This window comes from Uloborus diversus, chromosome 1 (genome assembly GCF_026930045.1).
Source record: "Uloborus diversus isolate 005 chromosome 1, Udiv.v.3.1, whole genome shotgun sequence".
NCBI lineage: Eukaryota > Metazoa > Arthropoda > Arachnida > Araneae > Uloboridae > Uloborus > Uloborus diversus.
The window spans coordinates 1724830-1737908 of record NC_072731.1 but is presented as its reverse complement, the minus strand read 5'-3'; positions in this window follow the sequence as shown (position 1 = coordinate 1737908).

Here is a 13079-nt window from a genome sequence, read left to right as displayed (position 1 = left end):
CACAGAATCTGAGGTAAGAAATATCGCCTATCCTAGCATGTCGATACTACACATGCAGAGGATCAGTTGGCTTTTGCTCTGACAATACTGTTCATGGTCATATTATTGTTTTGGTTAGCATGTTAACTCAACATAACCCATCCAAAAATGTACTTGATCTATGTTGGTCTAATAATCTAAAGTATCCTCCTCCCCCCCCTCAAGGAAAAAAAAACATCGTTTCTAAATAAGAAACCTAAGAGACACACATTTTATCTGATGTTCAATGTTGAAGCGCTTTATTTAAAGCAAAGCTCTCACAAAACTGCATCTTCAGTAAAAAATTAATCATCTTCTTAAAGGTATTATTTACACGGATTATGTACTATCAGCTCATAAAATAACTTAAACAGTGTCCTTTGTTGAAATTCTTGAATTCGATCGTACTAGGTCTGTGGTTAATGTTTCTACTGCAAATGAGCTTATTATTGTAATTTTCTTTTTCTTTATCTATGAGAAAAACCCATGTTCCTGGGTTTGTGACAGGATACATCACATGATGATTTGAGCAGTAACTCTGTTGCTAGGGTGAATTGTAAAAAAAAATCGCCCGAATAAAACATTTCGCTTCGAAAGGTAACTTAAGAGTAAAAATTTTAAGAAGTAATCTGAAAGAGAAAATCGTTTCCCTGCGATTTTTACCACTCAATATTTTACATCGATTTAGGATTTTTCAATTTTAGAGAGGCTTCAATGTTAAATAATTCAGACTGCATGAAAAAAACCTACTTTATTTAAATATCCTTCTTCCTCTCGTTTTTAGAAAAATATCTGCTCGCAGCTGATTTTTACCCTTCTAAATCTTTCGATTGTGGAAAATAATAAAATCCCGAAGGAATCAAACTGCCAAAATTTAAAGCATGTTAAAGAAATATTTGCTTGGTTGAGTTTTGAAATAGAAAGTATAATTTTTGACTCAAGCATAAAATTTAAAGGATACAAAACTTTTTTGCGGAAACATTAATTGAAATACATTTTCCTTTTTTAGTATTTTAAAGTTGGCTTCAAAACCTTTTAGTCAAACAAATTGTTTGTTTGTGGTAACGAGTGAAATTGCCGTTTTAAATTAATAAATCTGCTTTGTCATTTTTGTACTTCAAAAATACGAAGCACAGTTATTTCTTCTTATACATTTTCTCTTACTTACATTTCATCTTAATAGAGATGTGAGTGCATATTGTTCAAGTAAAACCAGTAATATTCGTTTAATTTTCATTAATATCTACTATAATATTAAAATCTGTTCGCGTCCGTCTGTCTGTCTGAAGATCGATCTTCTCGAGAACCGCTGCGAATCGAGAGTCAAACGAGGTACCGATCAATTCGAAATTTTCCAAAGAAAACAATAGGACCAATCTCGTAATCGTGTGACTTTAATTAGCGGATATATTAATTAAAACGTTAATTAACATAACGTTATTCAGGAATTTTTATTTCTTTCCTGTTGCCATTTTGCATATGCGTGAGCAAGTAAAATTCTAATAATTGCTTTAAAAGAGATTTTTTTGGCTGCTGTCCAAATCTTAAAACAACGTTTTCATCTAGAATTTCATTTTAAATTAGTTTAAAATTGGTTGCCCTATTCGGACATAGCCTTTATTTTATCGTCTGTCCTTTTTTATTTTTTACATTCAACGTTCTTAACTCTCTTCAGCATATGAAAGTTTTTTCTTTAGCTATGTAATTTACTGAATATACCATGCCTTTGCCTTCAATCCTCGAGTTGAACCGAACCATTGCTTCGGTCACTCGTCTGATCTGCGCTAATTCTATATTAGCTACCAGTTTGTTGTGCACTCTTGGCTTCCTTAAGAGGTTTTCCATCTCCAGCTCAGTCACTTCCCTATGCCGGGCTGATGAGTGCTAATAAGCACGAAACTGCAGTCCTCGGCTGGAAATGACTGAGCTGGCGGTGTATTTCATGTAATTCTGCTTTAGCCCTGGCGATTGGGCGGTAATTTACTGAATATACCATGCCTTTGAGGTGGCATGGTATATTTTTTTTAAGTGGATTTTACATTTATTGGATTGGTGGACATACATTTATTTTTTTTAAGTGGATATGTTCCCTTTTGACAAATTAGTCCTCAAATGTAATTTCGTATCTTTTCTGAAGCTTGTACAACCTACCTTAGGAAATTATCTGCAAACACATCAATATTTCCACACGCTCAAACCATAAATGTATTTACTAGCAATACACCACCATCACAGTCATTCCAGCCGAGGACAGCAGTTTCGTGCTTATTAGCACTCATCAGCCCGACTTAGGAAGTGGCTGAGCTGAAAGTGGAAAACCTCTTAAGGAAGTCAAGAGCGCCAAACAAACTGGTAGCTAATATAGAATTAGCACAGACCAGACGAGTGATCGAAGCAGTGGTTCGGTTCAACTCGAAGATTGAAGGCAAGGCATAGTATTTTCTGTTGAACAGAACCATTGCTTCGGTCACTCGTCTGGTCAGCGCTAATTCTACATTAGCTACCAGTTTGTTTGGCACTCTTGGCTTCCTTAAGAGGTTTTCCATCTCCAGCTCAGTCACTTTCATATGCCGGGCTGATGAGTACTAATAAGCACGAAACTGCAGTCCTCGGCTGGAAATGACTGAGCTGGCGGTGTATTTCACGTATTTCTGCCTTAGCCCTGGCTATAGGGCGGTAACTTACTGAATATACCTGCCTTGCCTTCAAAATTCGAGTTGAACCGAACCATTGCTTCGGTCACTCGTCTGGTCTGCGCTAATTCTGTATTAGCTACCAGTTTGTTTGGCACTCTTGGCTTCCTTAAGAGGTTTTCCATCTCCAGCTCAGTCACTTTCCTATGCCGGGCTGATGAGTGCTAATAAGCGCGAAACTGCTGTCCTCGGCTGGAAATGACTGAGCTGGCGGTGTATTTCACGTATTTCTGCCTTAGCCCTGGCTATAGGGCGGCAACTTACTGAAACTACCATGCCTTGCCTTTAATCTGCGATTTGAATCGAACCATTGCTTCGGTGACTCATCTGGTCAGAGCTAGTTCTGTATTAGCTACAAGTTTGTTTGACACTCTTGGCTTCCTTAAGAGATATTCCACCTCTAGCTCAGTCAGTTCCGAAGCCGGGCTGAAGAGTGCTAATAAGCTCGAAACTGCAGTCTTTGGACGGAATCATTGAGTTGGTGGTGTATTTCATCTATTTCTGCTTTATCCCTGGTTTAGGGCGGTAACTTACTGAAAATGAATGTATTTATAGCAATACAATTTGAAATATTCGTACACTGTTAAAAAATCCCGAAAAAAAAAATTATGTTAGAATAAGCCGCCTGCCTTATCTAGTGGTGAGAGAAGTCTAACTACGACAGGAAGGTTCGGGTTCGAATCCCGGTTCGGGCCTGGACGTACTTTCTCTCTCCTGTCCTTGTCCTTTCTTTGTGTGAATGTGTTGTTACGCTGTGAATGGTTACTTACCCTATAAACGGGTTCTTATGGCATGTGTGTACTGTAGATGTCGGTCTTCACACCAAATTACGGTACGGTTGGAAAAATGAAGAAGCGCAGCCCAAATTGGGAGCCTAGCTGGCACTCGACAACAACAACAACAGTAGAATAAACGAGAGTCAAAAAACGCAAAATTTGAGCCGCAGGCTCGATCTTAGGACCTTCTTACTGGCAGGCGGCTCTGCTGTCCTTTATACCAGTTGGGTCAGATCGAGTGAGGGGAAATACGGTGTTATCTGCTTTGCAATGTAAGTCATGTGGTGTATCACTTGGCGCTGCAATCGTTTTTCTTTTCGGTACATTTTACTGTATTTTTTTTTCTGCACTGTAAACACTTCATTTTACGATAATATTTACCATAAAAGATTCCTGAATTTTTAATTGTGCATGATTAAATTTCCCACTGTAGAAAAACAAAATATACTTGCAGTCAACATGAAAAATGTTATCACAATTCAGTCATTCACTTGACTTCAAGTTGGTTTCACTGTACTCAATTAGAGTGGACATTCTCTAATGCAGTGATGTCCAATTAACGGAGCGTGGTCAACATGCGACCCACAAAGATGACTCGTGGGACCCAATTTTATTTGGCGAATCGAAAACCACAGTCAATGAAATTACTTCTCCACAGCTGTTAAACTTTCTTTTTCTGACCATCTGCTAAAATGTTTTAGATGCAGACAAACAGTCGAATAGTTGGATTTTTTTTTCTCGTTTGCATTTTTATAATATGCATTAGGTTGTGATTACAATAATTTTGTTGGCATTTCATATTCTCCCGTGTTATTTACTAAGTTTTTGCATGGATTTAAATTTTATATAGAGACATTGAAAAGCAAAGAAATGTAAGGGCCAAAATTTAAAATTTGGACTTAAAATCAGTACAAATAGTAGGAGAACATCTACTTTGTTTTAGGGCAAGAGATGTTACTAGTAGCTCTGGTGGGTTTTGCAATCTAGTAAGATTTATAAAAACGTTTCAATGAAAGCCTACCTAGGTTCTGAACTTTAAACGTGTTTTACTCGAAATTTTATAAAGTCTAGTTACATCCCTTGCTTCTCACCGCCTCACATTTTCTGCCTCTTAATGTGAGGTTAGGCTCTCGAGACAAAAAATGGTGAACTTATCTTTCTTGCAGTTTTTTCCCTCCTAGTTGAAAAAACAGCAAGACATTGAATTGTATTAGCAATTTGAAACATTAAAAAATAAATAAAAATTTTTACTCCCTTTTACAAAAAATTATTTATTGTATTCGCGAAAAAATTTTCACTCAAAAATCGACCTTAATTTCTATTTTACTCACCTCCGAATGAATGATGAGTTTTTTTTTCGACTCGACCACACGTGGATAAGTGCCTAAGGACGTATAGACACGCGAAATATCCATTTTGACGATTCCCGAGTTAATTACAACGAGTTTTCTCGTGACGTCTGTATGTACGTATGTACGGATGTATGTCGCATAACTCAAGAACGGTACGTCCTAGAAAGTTGAAATTTGTTACGCAGACTCCTAGTAGGGTCTAGTTGTGCACCTCTTTTTGGGTTGCATTTGGATGCTCCAAAGGGGGTCTTTTTCCCTTTTTTGGGGGGAAATCATTGTTAATTTCGATGTAAACTCAAGTGGTGTTATAATGTGGCGGACACTTGGCGATATATGGCCAGTCTTTTGGCCGCCAAGTTTTGTCGCCAACTTCGCGACAAGTTTGGCGATTTTTTTTAAAACCTGATTTTAATTTGGCCACTGTTGGGGATATTTAGAGAGAAAACTATTGAATCACATTAAAATTGACAGTAATGGGGAAATTACATTAAATTGGGGTAAAAAGAAGTCATGTAATGCACACATCAGCTCGTCTTGCACATGTTATATAACTACCTTTGGATATTTGATTACTGTTACAGTTTCTTCGAGCTATGTGCATTTCACTCGTAATAAATTATTTTCGCGTGCTTTTTCTTTTAATATTTTACAGCATTTTTTCCTCAGATTCATCTTTACGACGCAATATACCATGAAAAGGTTTCTACGTAATGTACAGTAAAAACCGCTTCGGGGAAAACATATTCTACGTTTCATAATAGCTCTGGAATAACTTCCTTCATATTGCCCAAATATATTTTAACAAATACCTACATAACCGAGAACAGTTTTAAAAAATATGAAAATTACTAATACTTGGAAGATATTCAGGTGGACTTAAGACGCAAACAATATTCGCCTAAACTCGAAATAGAATGGACACTTTGTTTAATGAATAGCGCTAGTGAACTGAAACGCTAATTTGGCAGCACTGGAACGATAAATTTTGGCAGTTAATCGATAACGTGTTCGATGACAGAGGTGTGGAAATGGGGTGCATTTCATAACACATTGAGTCTTCAAGAGTAAGCTGCCAATATAGCTCATATTGATTACTTCTTAAAGTAGAAACTACATAATAACGCAATTAAAAATCTAGTTATTGCACGTTTCAGTCAAAACAAGAATGCATTTTTATTTGGCGTTTTTTTTTCTAGAAAATATGTTCTCCGCTAATTAAACCTGGGGAGAAGTTTAATAATTGAGGGGAAGTGCTTGAAGACACGCGAAAAAAATCCTCAAGATCTTAAGAGAAATAAAAATTGAAAAAGTGAAGCTCATTATTTTTTGGAGTTGATGGAATTTGTGAAAGATACTTCATCAAGTGTCATACAATATTGAGCAGAAGTGCAGCATCAAGAAAGAAAATCAGGAAAAAAAGTGTTGAAGAAAATATCATTTTGCACATAATAATTCTCATAATACTTTGTTTTACGATGTGGCACTTTTATGATTTCACTATAAAAAATTTTAATGTTTCCATAGGGTTCAAACTTTGTGTAGTTAATTTAAGCATGCAGTGTAACAGTTAATTATCTTAATATGCAAAATCGGGACTCCCAAAAGCTAGCCGAGTGAGCTAGAGCCGCTATATAGACAGGCCGACGCATCAGCTTAAGTTTAGCCTTTTTGGATCGGATTTTTCATTGTTGCACTGCTAGGGTTACCATAACAAAGTTTCGGATTTCGCCAAATTTGCCGAAAATAATACTTTATTTAATAAACAATTCACGTGCCGCTAATAATCGCTCGCAGTGAACAATCACCAAACGCGATTACTCGCCAGAAAAGACAACCACTCAAACACGCGCTCCGATCCAAAAAGGCTGATCTTAAGCTGATGCGTCGGCTCGTATATATATAGGGGCCTTAGAGTGAGCTGTGGGAATTTTCACGAGACTCTAAAAGAGCTATTTTATATTGTTACAAATTCTGTAAACTGTAATAATTTTTGTGATTAATTTGTTGTAATCTGGCTAAATTAGGCGTTTGTTCCATTATTTTGCATCTAAAATTATCTTAGTAACGCAACCTGTAAATAGCTTCTTGTAATGTACATACAACCCTCCTAACATTCGAATGAAATATATGGTCCCTCCATTTCTGAATGATAAGGTTTGTGAATGAAAATGGAAAGAAACTTCGGGAATCTTGTGGAATATTTGCGAGGTCTCTTTCGAGATTTATAAATAGACACGGCCGACGGCGGGAGTCAGTCTCTATTGAGAAGTTGCGCTGAGAGTGTGTATTAGCTCTGTTTTGTGAAGCATTTGCGCTGTGTTTTTTTTTTGTGTGTATTTGAATGTAAATACGTGTGCCATCGTTGAGTTTACGGTGATAACTGACGTTTGTTTAATAGGGGAGTTGCAACCTATTAAATGTTCATATTTTGGCTATTGGACATTGTTAATTGAACCTCAAAACTAAAAAATTCACTATCGCCGAATTTTAAAACACCGTGGTTGATTTTTAATGAATTTTTAAAAACCCACGCGCAAAAGTGCGCTTTTCTGAAACGTCACGAGCCTACGTCACAGGGCGCGAATGGACAGCCTTCTGCCGAAGATCCCTTGTTTTCGCTAGGGACATTTTGAGCGCGCTGATATTTATATTTTTTAGAAATTCAATAATCCTTTTGAACACACTATGGAGACCGGATTCGTTAAAGCACAATCTAAATAATCTTCCTCATGTAACATCAATGATGATATTCGAATATTTCCGAGAGGATGAGAGGTTTAATGTTCCAGAAACGCGAGGAGTTAGATGCGAGGAGATAAGCATCTAATTCCTCGCGTTTCGTCTTCGAAGTCGAATGCGTGACCTTCGGCTTCTCCCCTATCGGAAGAGCGCATGACGTCACTTCCTATGCCATCTGACGTCACAAGCGCTTGAACTTTAAAAATTAATTTAAAAAAAACTACTTATCGTATCGCAAAAATTTTTTCATCTATGATGTTCATACATGTTACTCTATCATATAAAAATAAAATTGGAAACTTCCCTTTAGCAGTTGTTACTACATTTCCTGTACATAGTTGTAAATAAATCTCCTGTGCTTTTCTCAAGAACTGTGTCGTCATTTAAAGAAAGTTTGAAGTTTGCACCGAACGTGTAACAATATGTATTGTTAAAATGAATGTAGACTAAATCTAAAGACACAAAAAGTTGATGATTTTCGTGCTTCATTGAGATAGACGCCTCCTGCCTTGTCTAGTGACCAGAGGAGTCTGATTACAATGCGGAGATCCTGGGTTCAAATCCCGGTACGGGCACGGATGTACTTTCTCTCTCCAGAGTCCTTGTACTTCCTTTGCGTTCGTGTGTTGTGAATAGTTGCCTCCGTATAAACGAGTCCGTCCTTATGGCATGCTGTGGAAGTCGGACTTCACACCAAATTACGGTACAGTTGTAAAAGTGAAGCAGCTCACCTCGATTTGCCATCCTAGATGGCACACGACAAGATCATTGAGATGGATGATCGTATGTGTTGCAATGTCACGATTGTTTTAGAACTAAATATTGTCTATGGCGCTAAATTAATAAATAGAAATACTAATTTCATTTTTGGAACCTCGAAAAGATTTTACCAGACGGCTATTTGTTTGCTCCTTTGAACAATCAGATCGATATGGAGGCTGCTTGTCATTTTCTTTTTGGAATTTGAATGTCCAAATCTTGAACTTTTTAGCAGATATTTAGATGAATCTATTGAATTTCTAAAATATCTTTTTATTAAAAAAATCTTGATTAGAAATGAGTCTTTCAATACAACCCAATTTATGCTTGTTTGCTGAAATTAATATAAATATGTTGCTCATTGAGTTCGAAACGAACTGTTAATGTTTTGTACATTACATTATTTATACCCCAATATTACATGAAGCTCTAGCATTAAAGCAAAGACTAGTTTGAAATAAGAAAGATTTTTTTTTCATTTATTATTATTCACTTAATTTTAATTTTTCTCAAGGGTAATATCTTAAGTTACATGTATTAACACTGCATACAATCAAGAACGAACTGAAACCTTATAATAAGTACAAGTAAAGAATCCCTCCCCCCCCCTCGGTACCGCATCTCAACTTCCTGGGTTTTGCTTTTATCTTGGGCAATCAGAGTCCATGCCTCTAAGCCATATAGTAACGTTAGAACTGCCATGACATGTAGAGTTTTGATTGTATTTCTTTTCTTGTTTTTCTTTTTAGCGTTTTTTTTTTTTTTTTTTTAATTTTTGAGATTGCCGCAAGTATGCTGGATTTTTTGAGCAATCACGATTGCTTATTGCTTTTATTCGACTGTTTTGATTGGCTATCATTTTATTTTCCTGCCAGCACCCTCTGCAACATCACCGTCGACCGGCTCCTCACGATGCTGCTCCTCTAGCGAAAACCGTCTCCAGGTTGCGTCAATATCCTACACTTACACGCATACATCCACGCACGTACACACACACAAACACATACACACACATACATACATACGTCTACATACACAAACACATACACACACAAACACACACACAAACACATACACACACTCAAACACATACAGACACCTACACATACACACACTCAAACACATACAGACACCTACACATACACACACAACTACCCACACACTCATGCCTGCACACAGACACAAACATATGCTTACACACACAAACACTCATACACACAACTACCCACACTCATACCTGCACACAGACATAAACACACATGCCTACACACACATACACATACCGCCCTACACACAAATACAGATACCACCCCCACACACATAAACACACACGTCTACATACACACACACACTCGTGATTGCGGAAAAACATAATTTGAATTCAAGAAGCCGAAATTCAAATTTTTTTTTTTATTTTTTTATTATTTTTTTTAATAACTATCATAGTCAAAGGTGATATCGCGTCCTGGATAGGTGAAATGCTCTACAATTTAGTGATAAATAACGTATTTCATTCGAACAGATTATTTTCCTTTAAATGCCAACGTTATGCTTTTTGATACTGAGATTTCCATATTATAATCTTGATTAATCTTTTAAAACAAATAGGTGGATTTTTGAAGGTCATCTTAATTTGATTGAATCATTATTTGGCCATCAGCAACCAATAATTTATTGAAAAAAGTTGATACATTCAGATAAATACCGGTATTTATTAAAAGTTTCCATAATTGTAGAATGTGATCGGTATAAAAATTGAAGAAAGTTGAAGGTGGACTAGAACCCTGTGTAACTCTTTTGTTGGTTTAAACTTCGCCTTTATTATTATTTTTTTTTAAATTTTGGTCCTGGGATTGTCATGCTTGAATTAAATGTAGAAAAATCCCTCAATTTTTCTTCAGTTTGGAAATCTGTAGATATTTTACATTTTTTGCAGCAGGAACTAAAGAAATGCAGTAACTTTTCATTTAGCAAAGCACCTCCGTGTGTCAGAAGCTCAGAGTTTATATTTTCTATGCCAACAGCTTTTCTGTTTTTAAGTTGTTTTTAGCACATACCTGTAACTGCGACTCAGTTTAATACTGTCATACATTTTTAGATATTGTTCCAATATCTACAACTATAGAGCACCTGGGTTATAAAAAAGCTTTCTGTAACGTTCATTCCATTCCTTCTCTTCAATAATATCAATGCTTGCATTATCTCTTTCTTCCTTATTTAATTTTTGTACAGCTTTGTTTGCCTTTCATTTATCCTTACATAAAAAAAACTATACATTAAAGTAAACAATATCCCAACAAAACATAAATGTGAAAAAGAAGCCAAGTTCGGTCGAAATGAGGTTCGGGGTAGACGGTATCACCGACAAAAAATAGTTCAGATCTAAACGGTTACCAAGTTCCATTAAAGTTCCACATAGATGTTGGATTTTTCCCATGTTCCTCAACTCATTTAGAAAACAATTTTTTACTTTCTTTGATATTGGATTTAAAACTTGGCAAGTTTGAAAAAAAAAAATAGCGATGATTAGAACTTGCCGCAACTTTAAAATCCATTATCAAAGAAAGTAAAAAATTGTTTTCTAAATGAATTGAAGAACATGGGAAAAATCCAACATCTATGTGGAACTGCAATGGAACTTGGTAACCATCTAGATCTGAACTATTTTTTGTCGGTGACACCGTCTACCCCGAACCTCGTTTCGACCAAACTTGGCTTCTTTTTCACATTTATGTTTTGTTGGGATATCATCACTTTTTGCAAAGCTAAATCAAATGTTATGTTCTAATTCAGACGATTATAAATGCAAAAGCGTATAGAACTATATGAAATCAAATGTTATGTTCTAATTCAGACGATTATAAATGCAAAAGCGTATAGAACTATATGATTTCCTTTTTTCCCCCTGCTTTTACGGTTCACTGGTTTGCGGTTTCTCTTTATTAGAAGTTTTGAAGATATTTTGATAGCTGGGGACTTGGCGCGATCGCCAATTTTAGGCAGTAATCGTCTGTTTTTCCCATTTATCAGCAAGGCCAAAGTACATTAGTTCTTGGTCTTTGACGTCCTCAAATTTGTCGACAATTAGGAAAATTGCTGCCTCATCTCAAAATCTGTCTGAAATTTATTGTTCAGGGGGATAATCATAACGTAGATCGTAAAATATACAGAATTGGCGAAAATATTTCTCAATTGTTAAGTTATTGCTGCCATTTTTGCTCCTCCTGTAAAACTTTGTATTTAATTGAGATCTAAACATTTTATAAATTTTAAAGCTGGTTATTTTTGATTTTAAAGGCTTTGCTCTAAAATTTGTAATTTTAATGATTTGATTGATCATTTTTCATTCTAGCGGAATTTAAAGTATCGTTTAAAGCCCCATTTTGGTTAGAAATTTAATTGTTAATTTAAAACATCAACAACCTTGTTTTGGCAACGTTTGACGAGCCCTTTTGTTTTGATTTATTTGACAAAATATTTTGCAATCGCGCGGTAAAGTGATTACGCCGTGATGCTCATAAAAAATAGCGTAATTTTTTGCTATTTTAATGTAGTTTTTTGGACTTTTTAGATTTTTTCCTTTACATATGCATGAAGATCTATCTTTATGCCAAATTTCAAGTATGGAAGTTCGTAAACATTTTGATGAGTGAGTGAGTGAGTCAGTGTTAAAAATGACACTTTTCAGATCTTAATAATTCCATAACTATAAGAGGTACACTCATGAAATTTAAGATTATAGGACTACTATGCAGCTCTATTAGACATACAAAATTTCAAGCACGTAGATTTAATAGTTTTTGAGAAATGAGGGGGTCAAAAGTAGCTTGAAATGATTCGTGTAAGATACACACTGGCAGATGTGTCGCCTGATTTCCGAACTTGGCTGACACACTGCCGTGTGTCTAAATAAAGCCATATCGAATGAAAAGAATATTTAAAACAACACTTTTTTAGAGTGGTTGAAAAAAAGGAAGCTTGATTCAAAAGCTTACTTAACTAAAAAGATAATTAATTCTATAACAAGCTAATGAAAATTCACAACTTTCTTAAAATCATAACCGTTAATGAAGAAATTTCAATTAAAACGAAGATATCGGCCTGCAACGTAGTTGAGAGATATTGTATGCAACTATTCCAAATAGTGTAATATAATGTATAAGTTAAACATTGCATCTGTGGAAGACAGAAGACCGATTTTCAAAGTTGCATTCCCAATGGGCCGTATTTGGCATAAACTGAATAATTGATCTTTACCTGAGTCTAGAGTTTTAATGCTTATCGGATCAAGATATTTGTCATCGGAAATTTTAGAGTTGTTACTAGGTATTACTAAATCATTTACAAAAGAATAAGTAATATTAAGAATGCGAATTGAATGTGTTGACGTTTTATGCAACTAACAGGATTAAATTTAACAAATGATGATGTTTAATAGGTTTTCACAGTGCATTAAAAAATGAACTTGAATATCATGTGCTGTTTAGTGACTGTGAAGATTTCGATAATATGGTTTCCTGGGATATTTTAAAAGACGCCAAAAACTAATAACGGTTATAAAATAGAACATGCCAAATTGGCGAAAAAATGTCCTGTTGATGAAATAATGACTATTGCCGTTATTGCTCATCATACTTGAATTTCTAATATACTTGATGACTTGTTTTCTTTTTGGCAGATTATTTTATATTTTATCTGACGGAAGTTTCTATATTCCCCCTTTTTTTTCTTTTTTAATATAT